The following is an 18,921-nucleotide window of genomic DNA, read 5'->3' as shown; positions in this document are numbered from 1 at the left end:
TTGACTATATCTCCCTGCACTGTACAATATATCCTTGTAGCTTATTTTTTTTATACATAGTACTTGTATCTCTTAATTCCCACCCCTAGCATGCCCCTCATTTTTCCCTCCCCCACTGGTATCCACCAGTTTGTTTTCTGTATCTGTGAGCCTGTTTCTGTTTTCTTATATACATTTCTTTTATGTTTTATATTCCACATGTAAATGTATAGAGTATTTGTCTTTCTCTGTCTGCCTCATTTCACTAAGCATAATCATCTCTAGGTTCATCCACATTGACTCAAATCAAAGAAGTTCATTCTTTTTTATGGCTGAGTAATAGTCCATTGTGTGTGTGTATGTGTGTGTGTGTATGGAATATATATCACATCTTCTTTACCCATTAATCCGCTGATGGACACTTGGTTGCTTCCGTATCTTGGCTATTGTAAATAATGCTGCTATGAACATTGGGTGCATGTATCTTTTGAAATTAATGTTTTCTCTTTTTCTGGATATATACCCAGGAGTGGAATCGCTGGATCATGTGGTATGTTTTTTTTAGTTTTTTGAGGAACCTCCATATGGCTTTTCACAGTGACTAGATGAATTTACATTCCCACCAACACGGCACAAGAGCTCCCTTTTCTCACATCCTTGCCAACATTTGTTATTTGTAGACTTCTGATGGTAGCCATTCTCACAGTTGTGAGGTTATAACTCATTCTGGTTTTGATTTGCACTTCTCTGATGATTTGTAATGTTGAGCATCTTTTCATGTCTGTTGGCCATCTGTATGTCTTCTTTGGAAAAATGTCTATTCATGTTTTTTGCCCATTTTTAACTTTTTTATATTGAATTGTATGAGCTGCTTGTATATTTTCCATATTAACCCCTTGTTTGTCACATCATTTGCAAATATTTTCGACCATTCAGTAGGTTGTCTTTTCATTGTCAATGGTTTCCTTTGCTGTGCAAAAGCCTTTAAGTTAAATTAAGTCCTATTTGTTTATTTTTACTTTTGCTTCCTTTGCCTTGGAGTCAGATCAAAAAAATATTGCTATGATTTATGTCAAAGAGTGTTATATGTTTTCATGTAGAACTTTTATGTTTTCTGGTGTTACATTCATGTCTTTAATCCATTTTGACTTTATTTTTGTATAAGGTGTGAGGAAATGTTCTAATCTCATTCTTTTACATGTAGCTTCTCAGTTTTCCCAGCACCACTTATTGAAGGGACTGTTTTTTCTCCATTGTATATTCTTGCCTCCCTTTTTTTGCATCCTTTTTTGTTGTTGTAGATTAATTGAACATAGGTTCGTGGGTTTATTTCTGGGCTCTCTATTCTCTTCCATTGATCTACGTGTCTGTTTTTGTGCCAGTACCATGCTATTTTGATTACTATAGCATTGTAGTATAGTTTGAAGTCAGGAAGCATGGTTCCTCTGGCTTTGTTCTTTTTTCTCAAGTTTGCTTTGGCAATTGATGGTCTTTTGTGGGTCCACATAAATCTTAGAATTATTTGTTATAGTTCTGTGAAAAGTATCATGGGTATTTTGATAGGGTTTGCATTAAATATATCGATTGCTTAGGGTGGGATAGCCATCTTAGCAATATTAATTCTTCTAATCTGTCAGCCCAGGATATCTTTCCATTCTTGTTATCATCTTCAATTTCCTTCATCAGTGTTTTGTAGTTTTCAAAGTATAGGTCATTCACCCCCTTGGTTAAGTTTATTCCTAGGTATTTATTTTCTTTAATGCAATTTTAATCGAAATTTTTTTTTGCTCTCTTTCTGATAGTTCATTATTAGTGTATAGAAAAGCAACACATTTCTGTATATTAATCTTGTATTGTGCAGTTTTGCTTAACTCATTTATTAGTTCTAATAGTTTTTTGGTGGAGTCTTTAGGGTTTTCTATACATAGTGTCATGTCATCTGCAAATAGTGACAGTTTTACTTCTTCCCTTCCAATTTGGATGTGTTTTATCTCTTTTTCTTGTCTGATTGCTGTGGCTAGGACATCCAATACTATGTTAAATAGAAGTATCAAGAGTGGGCATCCTTGTCTTGTTCCCAACTTCAGTGGAAAGGCCTTCAGCATTTCACCATTGAGTATGTTGTTAGCTGTGGGTTTGTCACAAATGATCTTTATTTTGTTGAGATACGTTCCCTCTATACCAACTTTGATGAGGATTTTTATCATGAATGGATGTTGAATTTTGTCAAATGTTGACAAATAACATAATTGGAAGTGACCTCATTTGTTAATGTTTATGCTTCTGTAATTGCTTGGTTTACCTATAAACCTGGGGATGCTGCAATGGTTTGCTTTGGTGACATCATTTATCTAGATTTCTTGGACGCTTAACGAAGTTTAGCATTATAAATATTCTGATTTTTCATTTGAAATTTTTGTTTATTTTTTTATCATCTTTATTTAGTGTTTTCTCATGCTCTTTATCCTTGAGTGACTGTAGGACTTTCTGTGACTAAAACAGCTGTTTGGTCCTTTGAAAATAGCCTCACCTTTCTATGTCCCCTCATCATAATGTGTCCAAGGCCAGGAGGAACCCTCATAGAAACTTGTTTCATTTTTCTAAGTGTAAATTTAAAATATTGAACAAAGCACCCAACTAACACCCTCTTACAAGTTATAACGGGAAAAAATTAGCAATGTGTGTGCCACCCAGTGACATGCTAAATATAAAGTTTTAAAATTTAGGAACAATGTATCTAGAAAGCAGTTACTTCACAGACATCAGCTTCTCTGTAGGATGTATTGCTTGTCTTGTCTCTTTAGAAAAATAATTTTAGGTGGTACTATTTAAAAATAAGTGAACCCCTTTCTTTATCCAGAGCATAGATAGTGCTTTAAATAGATAAAATCACCAGTTTTTTTAAAAAAATGTGAATAGATAATGTTCATAAAATATAAGTTTGTTTATGTTTAAAGTTCTAAGTGATACATTTGTGGAAAATTATCAAACCAAGAAGGAAATTAATGTGTTTTCAATTCTAGGAAAGCACTGTTATCAATGTGAGGGCACAGTACAGAACTCAGCCAATTTGTGATACAAAAAATAAAGCAATTAGAATAGCAGAGCAGCAAAGTCTCATTTGCCTTAGGTTGTTCTTTTCTCTAAGTGTAGCCAAGAGCTTAGCACTCTGAAATCCATCCTGTACCAGACAGCAGCACAAAAGCAACAGGGGACATAGGGAGCAAAGGAAGGTGCCTGCCTTTAGTTGAGGTTCCCTAGGCTGCTGGTTTGGTCTGGGCTGTTTCAGGGGACACAGAAGGGAAAGAGGGCCATGTAGAGGAGTCCCCGCTTATCAATGCTGTGGCGTATCTACTACTTTTGCACCTAGAAAAGTGGTCTGGAATCCTGGGGTTTCATCTTCATGCCTCCTTAGGGGATGATAATGGGAAGAGGGAGTCTTTGTGGAGACATTTTATTTCCCCTTAGAGACCAAAAAGTTGTAGTAGATACCATTCTAAAACACTGATAAGTTTGTGTCATTCTGTTTCAAACTCTTCTATGAACTTCAGTTTTCTAGAGTCAAGTCCATCATGTTTAGCACGCCATTTTTGTTGCTTCTCTTACCTTTATATCACCTATTTACTATATAATCCAGCCCCACTGGGATCTTGCCATATCCTGAATATATTCTGTTCCTCCTCCCCCCATCCCAAGGCTGACACTGGCTCTTGCCTACCCAATAAACATCCTGCTTTCCCCTCGTATATTCCTTTCCTGCTATAAGAACCTTGATTTGTTAGCCAGTGGCTAGAGATCCTATGGTGTGAGGGTACGTAGACCCTTCAGCCATATTCAAGAGATTATCCATATTAGCCTGAGTCACCATGATCTCACTTTTCCTTTGACTCAATACTGACCAATGAGATATAAGGAGAGATCAGCTGGGGGGGAATTTGTTAAAACATTGGATTTTATAACACAAGGGACACCTGCTGCTAATCTTGCACTTTATACCTTCTTACTAATTGAACACAGATGTGATTTCTGGAGACATGGCAGCCCTCTTGTGACAATGAAACACCAAACATAAAAACAAAAGATTAAAGCTGAGGGTGATGGAGAGTAAATTAGAGCCTTGGTATGTAATGATATCTTGAAGTGTCTGTACCAATTCTGAGATACCTTCTTTTATATTTATTGTTAAGTTAGCTTTACATGACATTTTGATCTAAGATACTATTAGTAGACTCTCTGTTACTTGTAGCTGGAAGCATTTCTTCACAGTTGTGCATTTGCCAGCACTTCTGTAGCGTCCTTCCTCACATACCAGCTGTAGAAATTCAAGTATCTTTGGTATAAGAGTTCAATTAGGGTTCAACTAGGAGTATGTAGAATGAAAATTTTATTATAGGAATTAGACCTCAAAAATATATGGGAGGGAATGAGGAAGAGAAGATGCAAAAAGGATCAAAGAAAAATCACCAACCAGAGGGGGTGTTAGTGAATGGTGTTGAACTGGTAGGAAACCAGGCACATCCAACTGCTGGAGTAGATCTTCCAAAGAATATAATGAAAGTTAAAGTTCAAGAGTGAGTAATGGACGGGGAGGGAGGGAGGAAATAGAGAAATATTTAGCTCTCAGATCACTACACACAGATATGCCAAGGATGGCATTTTGACTTTTGTTTTTTGGGCTTTTTTTGGGGGGGCATGCTATGTGGCTTGTGGGATTTTAGTTCCCTGACCAGGGATCGAACCCACGCCCTTGGCAGTGGAAGTGCAGAGTCCTAACCACTGGACGGTCAGATGCCAGAGGGGACAGGATTTGTAGTATTGCTAAAAGCATGGAGCTGGAACTAAACTGCCAAAGAGTTGTCTGGTTCCTGTGAAGACGTAGTGCCACTAGGTGCAAAAAATGAGTGGAGTTAGCACCAAGATATCTAGAAATTATACAACGATCTGAAAGAGCCTCTAAAATAGCTATGTTTAAACTATTAAAATAGATAAAATGGAGATAAGCCATAATGGAAGAATACAATCTTGTTAAAGTTAATGGATTTTACACTTTATGGCATTTCAATTAATTTCTATTTTTATTTCAATAGTCACAGGCAGCCAGTGATTGTTACTGTATTAGAGAGGTCTTAGATAATTTTGTATTCTTAAATGGTTGTAGAATAATCACTTCTTTGCTTCTTTCACTTTTGGCATTTGAAGTTCTGGGAGAAAGACATCCTTTCCCATTAAAAAGTTGATTTGTTTACATAATAATAGGCATCAGGTTTTGAAAATTGAAGTGCAGCAACTCTGAGATTGACTCTCATGAGACATTAGAAAGAGAGAAAAATGGGAAATGCACTTCTGTTTTGTTATAGCTCAAAAGAAGATTTTCTAAGGCTTTTCTGAAGCTGTTGCCAACTCACAAACTATGTTGTACAAATCTGTAGTGACTTCATTATCTGTTACCTGTTATCGCCTTGTTGAACTAAAATAAACTGTTGTGTTATGTGACCTATAAAATGGTATTAAGCATTTTATTACTTGCTTTGCTGTCAACTTGAACGTAAGACAGTTATTAAAGATTACATGGAGAAGATTTAGAGGATTACAAATGTTATTTTACAGAGCTGACAGGTTGCCCTTAATGTCTCCAGTCATAAAAGACAAGAAACGGGATAAATCTGAAGCCAGTGATATAAACTCAACAGGCAGTGTGATGAATAGAACACAGACACAAGTAATCTTCTTTTCCGTATTCCCTTTTGTTTTTCTGATGCCTATGCCATTACTGTAACAGCTTCTAAATGATGTAAATTGGAAAGCAGGAACACTGAAAGAGTACTTCCACAGAGGGGAAGAATGCTTCTTTACAGTCGCATTAGATGCCTGAGTGTGATCTAGACTTTCACCATCCACTGCTGAATTTATGGATGTTAGAAAGCAGGGAAACTAAACAGGAATGGGGCACGTCTGATGATAGGCATCATTGGTAGTGTGAAGAAACCAGTAGAGGTGAAATTTATTTAGCAACTTGGATTATGTTTCCGAAGAGATGTATTTTCAGTTTCTTGTTCATATGACATTTATGCTCAATCTCAGGTCCTGAGCCACCAACTAGGAAACGTGAGCTAAACATAAATAGCTAAGTGCGCGCCACTTACCTTCATAGGTGTTCCTCCCGAACTGCATTTCTTCTTCTGGTCTAGTTACTGCTAACAACAAAGCTGCCCTGCTTTTACAGTGCCCCCTGGTGCACCGGTAGGGAATCATCTCACCCAGCATCTTTTCACCTTCATCGCACCCAGCATCTTTTCACCTTTTTTTTCCCCTTAGGAACACAGAAGGCTATATCATTTTTGTCCTTTCTTTCATATTTGATTCTTCAAAACTACAATTGTCTCATAAAGGGTCTATTTTTTTCTCCTATCTGGAAATATCTTTTAACTCTATCCCAACTTACTGAATGGGCTGAACATGATACACCACAGAAACAGACTGCATTTTTTTTCTCCCATCATTCCTTTCAACCTTTCTCTGCTGGCTCTCCTTTCCCTGGCACTGAAGGCATCTCAGCAAGATACAGTAGCTCTCGTCATTTTCAATTATAAGAACAATCTTATTTTTTGATAATCCTCACTCTCAGGGATAAACAATCCTTAGGTGATCCGATTTCAAAATTGAGCCTCAAATATTACTCGGATTCCCCCAGTCCACTTAGACAAGGCTGTGATCTGTGTTTTATTTTTTCTCTCTCTCCCTTCTGACTTTTCCAGACTCAACGTAGCGAGTGTAGAGATTAAAAGAAAAAGGACAAAATGTCTTTTATTCCTGGTACAATTTGTGGCTACTGGTCATGATAGGTATTTTGTGCTGGTTTTCTACTGCAGTGTATTTTATGTTCTTTGGAAACAACCTCCTTTGCCAGATTTCTGGTCTGTGTATTTGCCTAATTGGAGCAATACATGCTCCAACTTACCACTTGCTTATTCTCACCCCCACTCCGTTCCTCAACAGATTGATCTGTTTGCTTTGCCCAAGCAAGCAAGGCCCTCCTTGATTAAGGTCCCATCAAGTTGGCTTACACCTGGATGCTGTCATACACCCACCTGCAGGGCCAACTCAGGTATCCCTGCCACACCAACATGGGAGTGCAGACCATAAACTCCTGTTGCCCTACTCTTTACTCTGCTATTGGGGAATGTTCCAGAGGCTTCCCACCTTCAGAACTTTCTGGAGAAGCAGGCACCACTCTTCACAATCAAGCAGAGACAAGCTCTCGCAAGCACTCTAGACATCTGAGTTGGGTGTTGGTTTGACTGTTTCTGCAGCTTTGCAGGCATCTATCTAGCTGGTGTCTGGGGTATTTATTTCACCCTCTTAAAGGTCCTCCTCCTCTGTTAGTGCTTCTCTTGGCAGATCTCTCAAAGCCTTATGAGGAGGGCAAGAGAAAAGCCAAATAATTTCCTTACTTATTAATTCCAGAACACTAAACTCCTCTTCTGTATATAGTTAACATTTATATTTCTATTTACATCTACTCTTACTATATATTATTTATGTTTGTATTATATTTGTACTTATTGAATAAAGTTAGCATAAGGGCAGAAAGGCCAGTTGGGTTTCCCCAAAAGGGAAGTGGAGGTGTATGGAGGGTGCTTCTAGCTATTGTTCGCATGTTTGAGGGCTTTAACCAGATCTCTGAGATAAGGGGCAAGGCCCTTCAGCATTACGTTACATTTCTTCTTTGCCCTGTCTTTTTTCTTTTCTTGTTTTTTTTTTTTTAAGTTTAAGGGTTTTCTTATCAAAGTCTTGTAAAACAATTTCAGAAACTGTACACCAACATGGCACAGACTATAGTACTTTTGTTTTTACTGCACAAAAGTGAAGCTTGGAAACTCCTGTAAGAAAACAGTTGCCTAACTACTTTGCATTTCACATGGAACCACTGTGTGCCTCAGATTACTGCTGCAGTAACAGTAACACAAAATTTATTGGTTTTATACAACTTGAGATCAACTAAAAAGTACATTATCAAGTAGATTTGTCTTATTTTTAAAAGCATATGAAGGTCAATTTAAAATGCACTATCCCCCTTTTCCAACGAGATTAAAACAAATTAATAAAAGTGGAAAATTGAAAATCAGGACAAGAGATAACTTTCTTTTACAGATGGACTTCAGGATAGGCAGATAACTTTCACTGATGTAGATGTTCAATAAATTATTTTAGGAAAAAAAATTCCCAAACATCTTATGAAAAAGTATACAGCTCTACTTCAAAATATGCTATTTACGTACTGCCAAAGACAGTTTCATTTGAAATCTTGTTTCTGTAATTAAAGTCTAATTATAGCCATCAAAAAAGGTTAGTGCATATATAACCTTTCAAAGTTAAACAAAAGCCACAGAATTTTAGCCACAAGGCTTAAAGGATTATCTGTTTCAAATGCTCATTTCCAGTTGTAACTACAAGGATGTTAATTTGTCATATCAACAAACAAGACCATAAGTAGATCCATCATGTTGGAGGATTTGAATGGCATTTAGGATATTCCTGCCACAATTAACATGCAATCAGGGCATTCTCTACATGGCTCTATTACGGCAATGAATCAAATTCTGGAAATACTGTAAGTAAACTTAATAAAGGAGATCATACAACATAAACGATCCATGCCTACTGTAGATGCGTGCAGCTTTTCATTTTTGTTATGAAGCAGACCCAGAATAGTAAAACTGCTTGTTTACTCAATCAGATTTCTACCTGTCAAGAATCGGTTACTCATGTATCATTTTTCTAAAAGATTTTGGATGTAAATAACTAATATCAACATCAAGAGCTTTATAACCATTGATGACTCAGAGCTGTATACATCTAGATTTGCGATGAACAAATACAGCATTAAGAAATCACACAGCGGAATGACACTGATGCATGTATACAGTTGGATTCCCACAGAGGCAGTATTCAGTCACTCATATCCATGTCTTCTTCTTGAGATCATCCGCATTCACTTTGGATTCTCTTAGTGAATCACCAGTTCCCTTTTCCACAGAACATTCTTTTGTCTTTGGAGAACCTGGTTCTTTTTGTTTCTTCTCCTCTTTTTTCTCTTTCTCGCTGTCATACCCTTGTTCCTCTTCATTGTAGTCCCATTTAACCTGTTTTACATCTTTATCACTCTCTGATTTTCTTTCCCGTTCCCTTTCCTTATCTTTACTTTTCTTCTTATTGCTTGTGGATCGTTCTCTTTCATCTCTGCTTCTTTCTTTGTCTTTATCTTTCTTCTTCTCCTTTTTCTGTCTCCTAGGGGATGGTGAGCGAGACAATTTTCTTTTGGGAGACCTAGGCTTTTCAGGAGATCTTGTGCCACTACTGCTTCTTCGTCGTCATCTCTCTCTGCTTGCACTTCTGGAACATCTGGCTGTGCTGTAACTTTTTGGTGGTGTTTTAGAACATTTCTTTTCTTTGTCTTCTTTCTTTTTGTCTCTGTTTTTTGATGTGCTCCTTGACCTTCTACCCCTCTCTCCGGAATGAGATCTTCTCTGTCTTGGACTTTTGGATCATTGTCTACTCTTTGACTTAGAATGTGATCGCCTTCTTGATCTGCTTCTTTTTTTTTTTTTTTTTTTTGCGGTACACGGGCCTCTCATTGTCGTGGCCTCTTCCATTGCAGAGCACAGGCTCCGGACACGCAGGCTCAGCAGCCATGCCTCATGGGCCCAGCCTCTCCGTGGCATGTGGGATCCTCCTGGACCGGGGCATGAACCCGTGTCCCCTGCATCGGCAGGTGGACTCTCAACCACCGCGCCACCAGGGAAGCCCTTGATCTGCTTCTTGACCACCTGTGCCTAGAAGATGAGGGAATCCTCCTCCTCCTAGAACATGATCTTGACCTCGAGTGCCTTCGTTTTTCTTCCTTCTTACCTGGTCATATAGCAGCAGAAATTAGGAAGTGTGCCTCTGGTACTCTTGTCATGGCTTCCTCTATTCCTTTACTAGAGGTATCTGATTTCAGACTTGGTGAAACAAGACGAGCAGCTACATGATTCAACTTGGGATCAACAGTACTCATAAGTTTCAGCCACTGATCGGCAGCAAGAGACTGAGAGTCCAAGTTTGCACCAGGAAGCCCAAGTGCAGCAAGGGCAGGACCAAGAGAGGAGCTCCCAAAGCAGCCAGTGGAACAGCGCCAATCTGGGTAAGTGGGTTGGGGGTAGGCAGGAGTCGATCACCAGGCAGAAGACCCGCCACTGCATTAGCTGGTGCCAACAGAGACAAAGCCTTAGTCTCATTAGGAATAACTCCTTCTGCATATGGTACGACTATCAAAGCTCTGTCAACGAATATAGTGTTTGTCAGATGCTGTGCCGTAACTACTGAGTCTGGATGATGGAACTTAACAAAGCAGGCTCGGGATGAGAATGGCAAAGGCGGACCATCAGGCGGGAAGAGGTGCAGTTCGTCGATCTTCCCTAGGGAACCGAAGAGGGTCCGCATCTGCTCAGAGCTAGCGCTCGGGGAGACATTAGTCACCTGGATTACCTTGGTGCCGTGCCCTCCCCCGCCCCCCGGCCCACCGCTGAGGCCCGGGCCCCCAGTGCTGGGGACGATGGTAGTATTGCTTATGGGGCTGCTTGCCTACTCGCTCTCGAGCGAAGTAATTCCAAGACATAAGGCCAGCAACGAGAAGGGCTCCTCTGTCCTCCTGTCCCAGACACTGGCGGTGCCCTGTCTTTTAAGATGACCCACTGCAAACATCAGGAAAGTCTCTTTTAGTACCTTTGCTTTCTGTGTTTGTAACAAAAACAGAAACAGTCATCACGTATGGAGGTTTTAAGACATGGAGCAAACAGCTAAATGGTTTACAGGTATTATCTCATTGTGATCACAATAATTTTGAGAGGTCGGTCTTATATTCCCTATTATATGGATATGAAAATCAAAGCTGGGAAAGGTTAACTAATTTATTTAAGAATTTACAGACAGCGAGAAGCTTAACTTGGATTTGAACTCACATTTCTAAGATTCTAGAGGCCATGATCTTAATTCCGACATTATACTGTCAAAACATGATGGGTGCTTGCCTAGGTGAATTACCCTATCGATACACTAGCATTAAGGATACATTATTAAAGAAATTCATATAATAATCAACAAATTCTGTACTTTTTAATAGCTCTTAAAATTGTCCTTGAGTTACCATGCAGATTATCACAAAATCTCTGCCCCTCTGTGCTCCTCTAATTCCATTTCCTATTCCTAAAACAATAGCACGTAGGTTAGAGAACAATCTCTTTCCACTGCCCTCTGGGGGGACTAGCCTGCATTGCCTGAGGAACCTGAAATGACCTCCCTTAAGACTCAGTGCTGGGTGTCCTCACCACCTCCCTCTGTTCCTCTAGACCCACAACTAGAGTGTAACGCCAGCAGACCCCTGAAGGTGAAGTGCGAAGTGAGACCCACGAGGAGGTGCAACTTGGGTTCTCCAGAAAGCAAATTCTGGGATGGAGATTTGCTTACAGGAAGTTTCTTGGGGCATGCTCTCAGGAGTAATAACTGTTAGAGGGAATAATTGGGCTGTGCTGCAGTCACAACAAAGGCCTCAGCCACCCCAAGGGAGAATTGGAGCTGGGAGGCCTGTTCATAATTGCACAGCTGGGGGCAGGGAGCTGGACATTTAAGTCCCATGTGAACCCGTCAGTGGATGCTGGCTGCCCCAAGAAAGGGGCTGTGATGTCAGGGAGGGCAGCTCTCTTCAACTGAGCATAATTCCTGGAGAAGGCTGAGATCAGGGCTGTCAGCAGGTGCATGCCCAGCAGATGGACACAATTCCTTCAGCCTCGGAGGGACATCTGAGGACAGAATCCTCTACAAATATGCGTTCATTCTATTGTTATTTTCAGTTTAACTACTTTGAGGGACTTTTTAAGTTTTCATAGGCTTCAGTGGGATTTCCAAGTATTATACTCTTTTTTCCTAGAAATTTTTATGAGAAAATCTATTTCAAATACAGTTTATGCACTAAGTTTTGTATCATGATGCATTTAGGAATCAAGCTCTCTGTAACTGTGAGGCCTCACTGCATTTTTATCAATCTTCTGAGACAAGGGTAAACAAAGTGACATAATATGTTTGCAGGCTCCTTATTGAGGAAAAAGTAAGTAAATCAAAATTAGGGGCTGCCCTGGTGGCGCAGTGGTTGAGAGTCCACCTGCCGATGCAGGGGACACGGGTTCTTGCCCCGGTCCGGGAAGATCCCACATGCTGTGGAGCGGCTGGGCCCGTGAGCCATGGCCGCTGAGCCTGCGTGTCCGGAGCCTGTGCTCCGCAACGGGAGAGGCCACAACAGTGAGAGGCCCGCGTACTGCAAAAAAAAAAAAAAATTAATTAGGCAGTGTTCTAGTCATTGTGTACATATGATACATTGTTTAATCTTCACAGTAAATAGACGTGAGAGATAACATCATTTCCATTATTCAGAGGAAGAAACTGAGGTTCAGAAAAGTTAAAGAAATCAGGCAAAATTTCATATCAATGGCTGCTTTAGGAATTCCCTGTTTTAGGGAAAAAGGTGTATTATATGTCTGTATTAGTTATACATTGTTGTATAACAAGTCACCCCCAAATTAATGGATAAATAGTAAACTATTATCATCTCATGTAATTTCTGTGGGTCGTGGAAGTGGCTTAGTTGGGTGATTCTGGCTCAGGGTTCCTCATTCGGTTGGAGCTGAGATGTCCAAGGAACAATATGGAGACTAGGATGGTTAAAATGTTGGAAGGGAGTTATAAGCAGTGTGGCTACAGTCACTGAAAGCCTTGACCAGGGCTGGAAGATGCACTTCGGCTGTTGGTTGGAGGCCTCAGTTACTTGCTGCATGGACGTCCCCGAAGGGCTGCTTGTATGTTCTCACCACATGGTAGTTGGTGATAGAGCAGGAGGAAGCTGCAATGTCTTCAAGGACCTAGTCTCACAAGTCCCACACAGTCCATTAGGGGCAGTGGAGATGGGCCACACTTTGGGGATGGGAGGCAGTTGAGTAATTTAAAAATTTGTAGACATATTTTAAAACCATCACAACGTTAAGTATGTTAAAGTAGAGTGTATGCTTTATTTTCAAAATTTTCATCACAAATTGGGCACATTATAATTGAACCAACTTTCTTCTTTATTTTTAATTGGAGTATAGTTGACTTACAATATTGCATTAGTTTCTGGTGTACAGCAAAGTGATCCAGTTATATATATATATATATATATATATATATATATATATATAGTCATTTTCTTTTCATATCCTTTTCTATCATGGTTTATTACAATATACTGAATATCATTCCTTGTGCTATACAGTAGGACTTTGTTGTTTATCTATTTTATATATAGTAGTGTGTATATGTTAATCCCTAACTCCTAATTTATTTCTCCTTCACCCCCTTTCCCCTTTGGTAACCATAAACTGTTTTCTATGTGTGTGAGTCTGTTTGTATTTTGTAAATAAGTTCATTAGTGTCATATTTTAGATTCCACATATAAGTGATATCATATAGCATTTGCCTTTCTCTGTCTGAGTTACTTCACTTAGTATGATAATCACTAGGTCCATCCATGTTGTTCTAAATGGCATTATTTCATTGTTTTATATGGATGAGTAATATTTCATTGTATATATATACCACATCTTCTTTATCCATTCATAAACATTTAGATTCCTTCCAGGTCTTGGCTATTGTAAATAGTACTTCTATGAACATTGGGGTGCATGTACCTTTTCAAATTACAGTTTTCTCCAGATATATGCCCAGGAGTGGATCATATGGCAACTCTATTTTTAGTTTTTTAAGGAACCTCCATACTGTTTTCCATAGTGGCTGCAGCAATTTACATTCCCATCAACAGTGTAGGAGGTTGAACCAAATTTCTTGATTGCTACAAGAAGCAGGCCTTTTATATGGCAATATTTTCTTAGTTATGAATATAGATTTTCTCATGTACAATGTTATGAGGTGGAATGAATGTTCATTCTTTATGGAAATTTTGAATATTTTAAGTATTAAAAGATTGTCTTAATGTAGCAATAAATATTTTCATGTTTAAAATTATTTTATTCATGAGTTTATCCAGTGATTATTTATTGAGGGCATGCTATTCACCAGTACTGTTCTAGGTGCTGGGGTTAAGGCAACAAACAACACAGGAATCACGATATACCTTCATACATCTTGCATTTTCGTGGCAGAGATGAGCAACAGCAAGTGACCAGATGATTACAAGTAATCTAGATTGTTAGCTATGAGTCAGGGTACAGTAATAGCTGGTGGAGTGTCTGTAGGCAGGGACCTTGGTAGGGGGTGGGGGGGAGAGTAAGAGAGGGCACATTTTTGGTTAGCAGACCACCCCTGACAGGCTAACACTTGATATGCTCAAGGAACACTATGGAGGCTAGTGTGGCTGAAATGTTGGAAGGGAGTGACAAGAAATGAGGTTGGAAATGTGTCCAGGGACCAGATCCCAAGAGGCTATAGGCATTAAAGACTTTGAGTTTTACTTTAAGTGTTATATAAGCCAAGGGAGGCTTGAGAACAAGAGAATGATATGGTCTAACATACATTCTAAAAGCCAGATGCTTTTTGGAGAATAAACTCTAGTGAGATAGAAGTTCAAGCAGGGCTCCCAGCTGGGAGATGACCCAGAATCCAGAGATGACAGTGTCTTAGAATAGGGAACAGGACAGGGGAGGGAAATGGTCAGACTCAGGTACATTTGTACAGGAGAGAAATAAAGGGGTAAAGGGTAACCCAAAGCCTCTGACCTCATGGCACTAGTCAGTTAATATATAAATGACTACTTTTCTCTATAATTTATGCTCACTGCTGAAATGTTTTCAGACATTGCTTTTCCCCTTGAAGAAATTCAGAAAACAACTTAGTTTGAGAGAACGTTCTTTACAACTACCAAGTTATTAAATTAACTTTTCCCTTGTTACCCAAGCTTTAGTCGCATTAATACTGCACTCAGAGAGCGAGAAATCAATAAAGTCTTTAAATGCCCATGATTATTAGTTCATATACATTTATATAAAATTTGTTTAATAAAAGTATCAATATTTAATTTTAATTTGGTATGAAATGAAGTTTGTTATCAATTTTAAATTTCTTTTGATAACGTTTTTATACTTTAGGAGTCAAAATATTCTATGTCTGGTAATTGAATAATGAAGCAATTGGAAATGAACCTCAAAACTCTCTTCTTTAATTAATAGTCACTATTTTTGTAAAATTTCTCAAGTGGATGGCCTTTCTTATTAGATTTTCTCTTATTTTCTGATTGAGCAGTGCTAACCAAATAATAATCTATGTTATGTCATGTATTAAATATTCCAAACTTTATTTCTTCATGCTGTAGGGTCAGTAGTTTCCATGGATGTTAAAATGTTTTAAATGAGAATTAAAATGGATTCACTGTTCAAATAAGTTTTAGAAATATAAACAAAGTTTTAAAAATTTCCCAGAATTTTCTAGAGTATTCGGTGTATCAATGTGCATTTTCTCTGTCCAAAGAGGAAGTACAATTTACATAACTAAAACTTATTGACCAAGTAATGGTTTAATTTCCCCTTTAGTAAAAGGTTTGCCTATCCTTTTCCCTTCATTCACTTACTTATGGAAAATAGAGTATATATTGATAGTGGATTGAAATTCACTTTGAACTTAATCATTATTATTCATTTTTTTCAATAAATATTTGTTGAGCACCTAGTATGGGTGTTTAGGGCCAGGGATACAGCAGTGAAAAAAATTGACATAATCTCTGATCTTGAGAATTTATATATGGTCTTCAAACTGAGTCCCCAGATCTGCTGGAAGAGAAAAAGACATTCCCAGAAACTGATGAATGGTTTTTAGGGAATACAGTTCCAGATTTTCAACTCTGTGCATAATCTTTCCTAAAACGAATGTACCTGAGAAAGCTCTGGCAAACGGTCCTGCCCACCCTCTTCTCCCCACAACCCTATCACAAAAGACATTTCTCTAGCTTTGCACAAGAAAAGGATACCATTACCCACCTCTTATCTCACTTATCTTACTTCGGTGCATTGTTTCATGGAGGAAAATCTTCCCAGCACCAGCCCCAGGTTGGTGTTGATGTTAAGAAAGCTAATAACCCTAATCCACTCGTTCTCGCTCACAGCCCCACCCGCACACTCACACACAGACACTTTGTCTGTTGTGTCTGTTGTTGTGTCTCCCTCTCCCTTCCTTCCTCCCCCTTTTCCTCCCTCTCTTACACACACACACACACACATTGTGTCTGTTGTGTCTGTTGTTGTGTCTCCCTCTCCCTCCCTTCCTCGCCCTTTTCCTCCCTCTCTTACACACACACACACACACTCCTGTTACGTAAGTGAGAAGTTTGTTGTTTTATTAACTCTCAGTGCTGACCAGAAGGGCGGTCACCTCCAGGATCTCCAGAGTGCCACTGGGAGACATGACTCCTAATAGGTTAGTTCCTGAGCCAGGTCAGCAAGTAATTTCCTGGCTGCTTGGCTCTTCCCAATGTGATGTGTCATGTGGATGTTCTTTTCCTTCTTCTCAAATCAGAGCTAGTTGGAAGTTTAGGAGCGATTGAACTAAAACTCCTGTGAGCTCAACTACGCTCCTGGCTAATAAGCATCCCTGAAAAAGATGTTCAGAGGAAAAAGCTGGCTTTAAGGGAAGATACCAAACTTCTTGCTCTGGAGGTAGGCAGTGGTCCATCCGTTACCTGGCAACAGTCATAGGGCAAACCACAGGACCTTAACCAACTATACGAAGGAAATTATAAATGAAGGTTAAAATTTCAACTTGGCTTTCAGAAGCTCATGTAACACATCGTACATTTGAAATAGTGTAGATTTGCAATAAAAGTATTTAAAAATAATTTAAACTATTTAAGTTGTTTCAATGTCCTGACTATTGTAAATAGAGCTACAATGAACATTGTGGTACATGACTCTTTTTGAATTATGGTTTTCTCAGGGTATATGCCCAGTGGTGGGATTGCTGGGTCGTATGGTAGTTCTATTTTTAGTATCTGCCATACTGTTCTCCATAGTGGCTGTATCAATTATAGATGAATGGATAAAGAATATGTGGTACATATATACAATGGAATATTACTCAGCCATAAAAAGGAACGAAACTGGGTCATTTGTAGAGATGTGGATGGACCTAGAGTCTGTCATACAGAGTCAAGTAAGCCAGAAAGAGAAAAACAAATATCATATATTAACGCATATATGTGGAATCTAGAAAAGTGGTACAGGTGAACCTATCTGCAGGGCAGGAATAGAGATGCAGATGTAGAGAACAGACATGTGGACACAGTGGGGGAAGGGGAAGTTGGGATGAATTGGGAGATTAGGTTTGACTTCAATACACTACCATGTGTAAAACAGATAGCTAGTGGGAAACCGCTGTATAGCACAGGGAGCTCAGGTCAGTGCTCTGTGATGACCTAGATGGGTGGGATGGGGGAGTGGGAGGGAGGTCCAAGAGGGAGGGGATATAGGTATACATAGAGCTGATTCACTTCATTGTACAACAGAAACTAACACAGCATTGTAAAGCCATATTACTTCAATCAAAACAAAAAGTATTTAAAAATGTAAAGAGAACATATGGTAAGGTCCCTATTTTTTTTTTAATGTGGCATCCCTAAATTATTTAATTCTAAGAACTCTCAAATGAGCTCACGGTCCTGAAATATTGTTTGACCACACTCATTTGCCTGCCCCCACCATAAACTGCCCGCCTCCCATGCCCTGTGACCAATCAGGGTTGGAATCACAGCCTCACTTTATGGCACATCCGTTATCCATCATTGTGTGAGGAGTGGGGAGAGCCGAGCCCGTTTTGCTGAGTCAGCAGTTCAGGAGTGTTGCTGCCTTAGCTCGAATCCTGGAGGCTTGGGTCCCAGGCAGCTGTTGATAATCCAAGGCAGCTTTTTGGAAGCAGCTCATATCAAATTCCCTTCCCCATTTCTTATTCTTCATTTAAGCTTCATTGAGTCCCCACTCTTTTGAAATGAAAAGTGTGCTGACTAATACAGTTTGTTTTGTCCAACAAGAAAGTGGATGATACAGGGCCAATAATGTTGAATTATCAAAACATGAATTACAGGAATTTTAAGAAACCATCTCTCTTTCAACCAAACTACAATTCCTTCCTGCCCTCTGCCAGCTCCCGTAGCATTGCCTAAGGGTCCTGCATGATCAGTTGGAATTATTTAGAGTTGGTTTCTCCCTCCCTCCCTCCCTCCCTCCCTTCCTTCCTTCCTTCTTCCTCTCCTTCCTTCCCTTCTTCATTTATTTTCCATGATACTGCTTGATTGGAGTAAACAAGAATATGGCCTAAATGCCAGGCTTAGCAGATGCAAACCACGAATTATAATGATTTTTCCACCAGTCTTTATTTCAACTGATCTAATTATCTGCCAATTTGGTGTTTCCAGGGTGTGGAGGCCAGAAAAAGTAAATTGGGCTTAAAAAATGCTTTGGAGTAATTTACATCTGCTTTTAAGTAATGAGATTGCAATATCAGTTGATATAATAAAAACAAAATACTGATTTTCCTATTCCAAGTCCTTTTCCAAAGCAATTTATAATGATGTGATCTAACATATCATGTTGAATGTTTTGCTGTGTTCCAGGAACAGTGCTAGTCACTTTAAAATGATTATCTGATTTACTGCATAGAAACTATGAGATAGGTATTATTCCTATTGTTATTTCTATTTTAAGAAGAATAAGCCTTGGGTGGGAAGAAAATGTCCTTAGATACTAAACACCTATAAGTATGAAATGCACACTGTTGGCACCCCCCAAAAAAGTAAAATATTTTATTAACATTTTATAGGGATTCCATGTTGAAATGATACTGTTTTCGATATGTTGGGTAAAATAAAATTTGTAACTA

At 39.0% G+C, this 18,921-nt stretch overlaps 2 pseudogenes; both read right to left on the bottom strand.

Moving 5' to 3' along the window:
* Nucleotides 1-8,222: 8,222 nt before the first annotated feature.
* On the bottom strand, nt 8,223-9,614 carry LOC149749454 (uncharacterized; annotated as a pseudogene).
* A 47-nt stretch (nt 9,615-9,661) lies between these two features.
* LOC111164803 (serine/arginine-rich splicing factor 11 pseudogene) lies at nt 9,662-16,455 on the bottom strand (annotated as a pseudogene).
* Nucleotides 16,456-18,921: the final 2,466 nt, after the last annotated feature.

This window comes from Delphinapterus leucas, chromosome 4 (assembly GCF_059928025.1).
Source record: "Delphinapterus leucas isolate spDelLeu-1000000601 "Yukka" chromosome 4, BTC_Dleu_Yukka2, whole genome shotgun sequence".
NCBI lineage: Eukaryota > Metazoa > Chordata > Mammalia > Artiodactyla > Monodontidae > Delphinapterus > Delphinapterus leucas.
The sequence above is the reverse complement of the archived record's forward strand: the minus strand, read 5'-3'. Positions and strand labels throughout refer to the sequence as shown.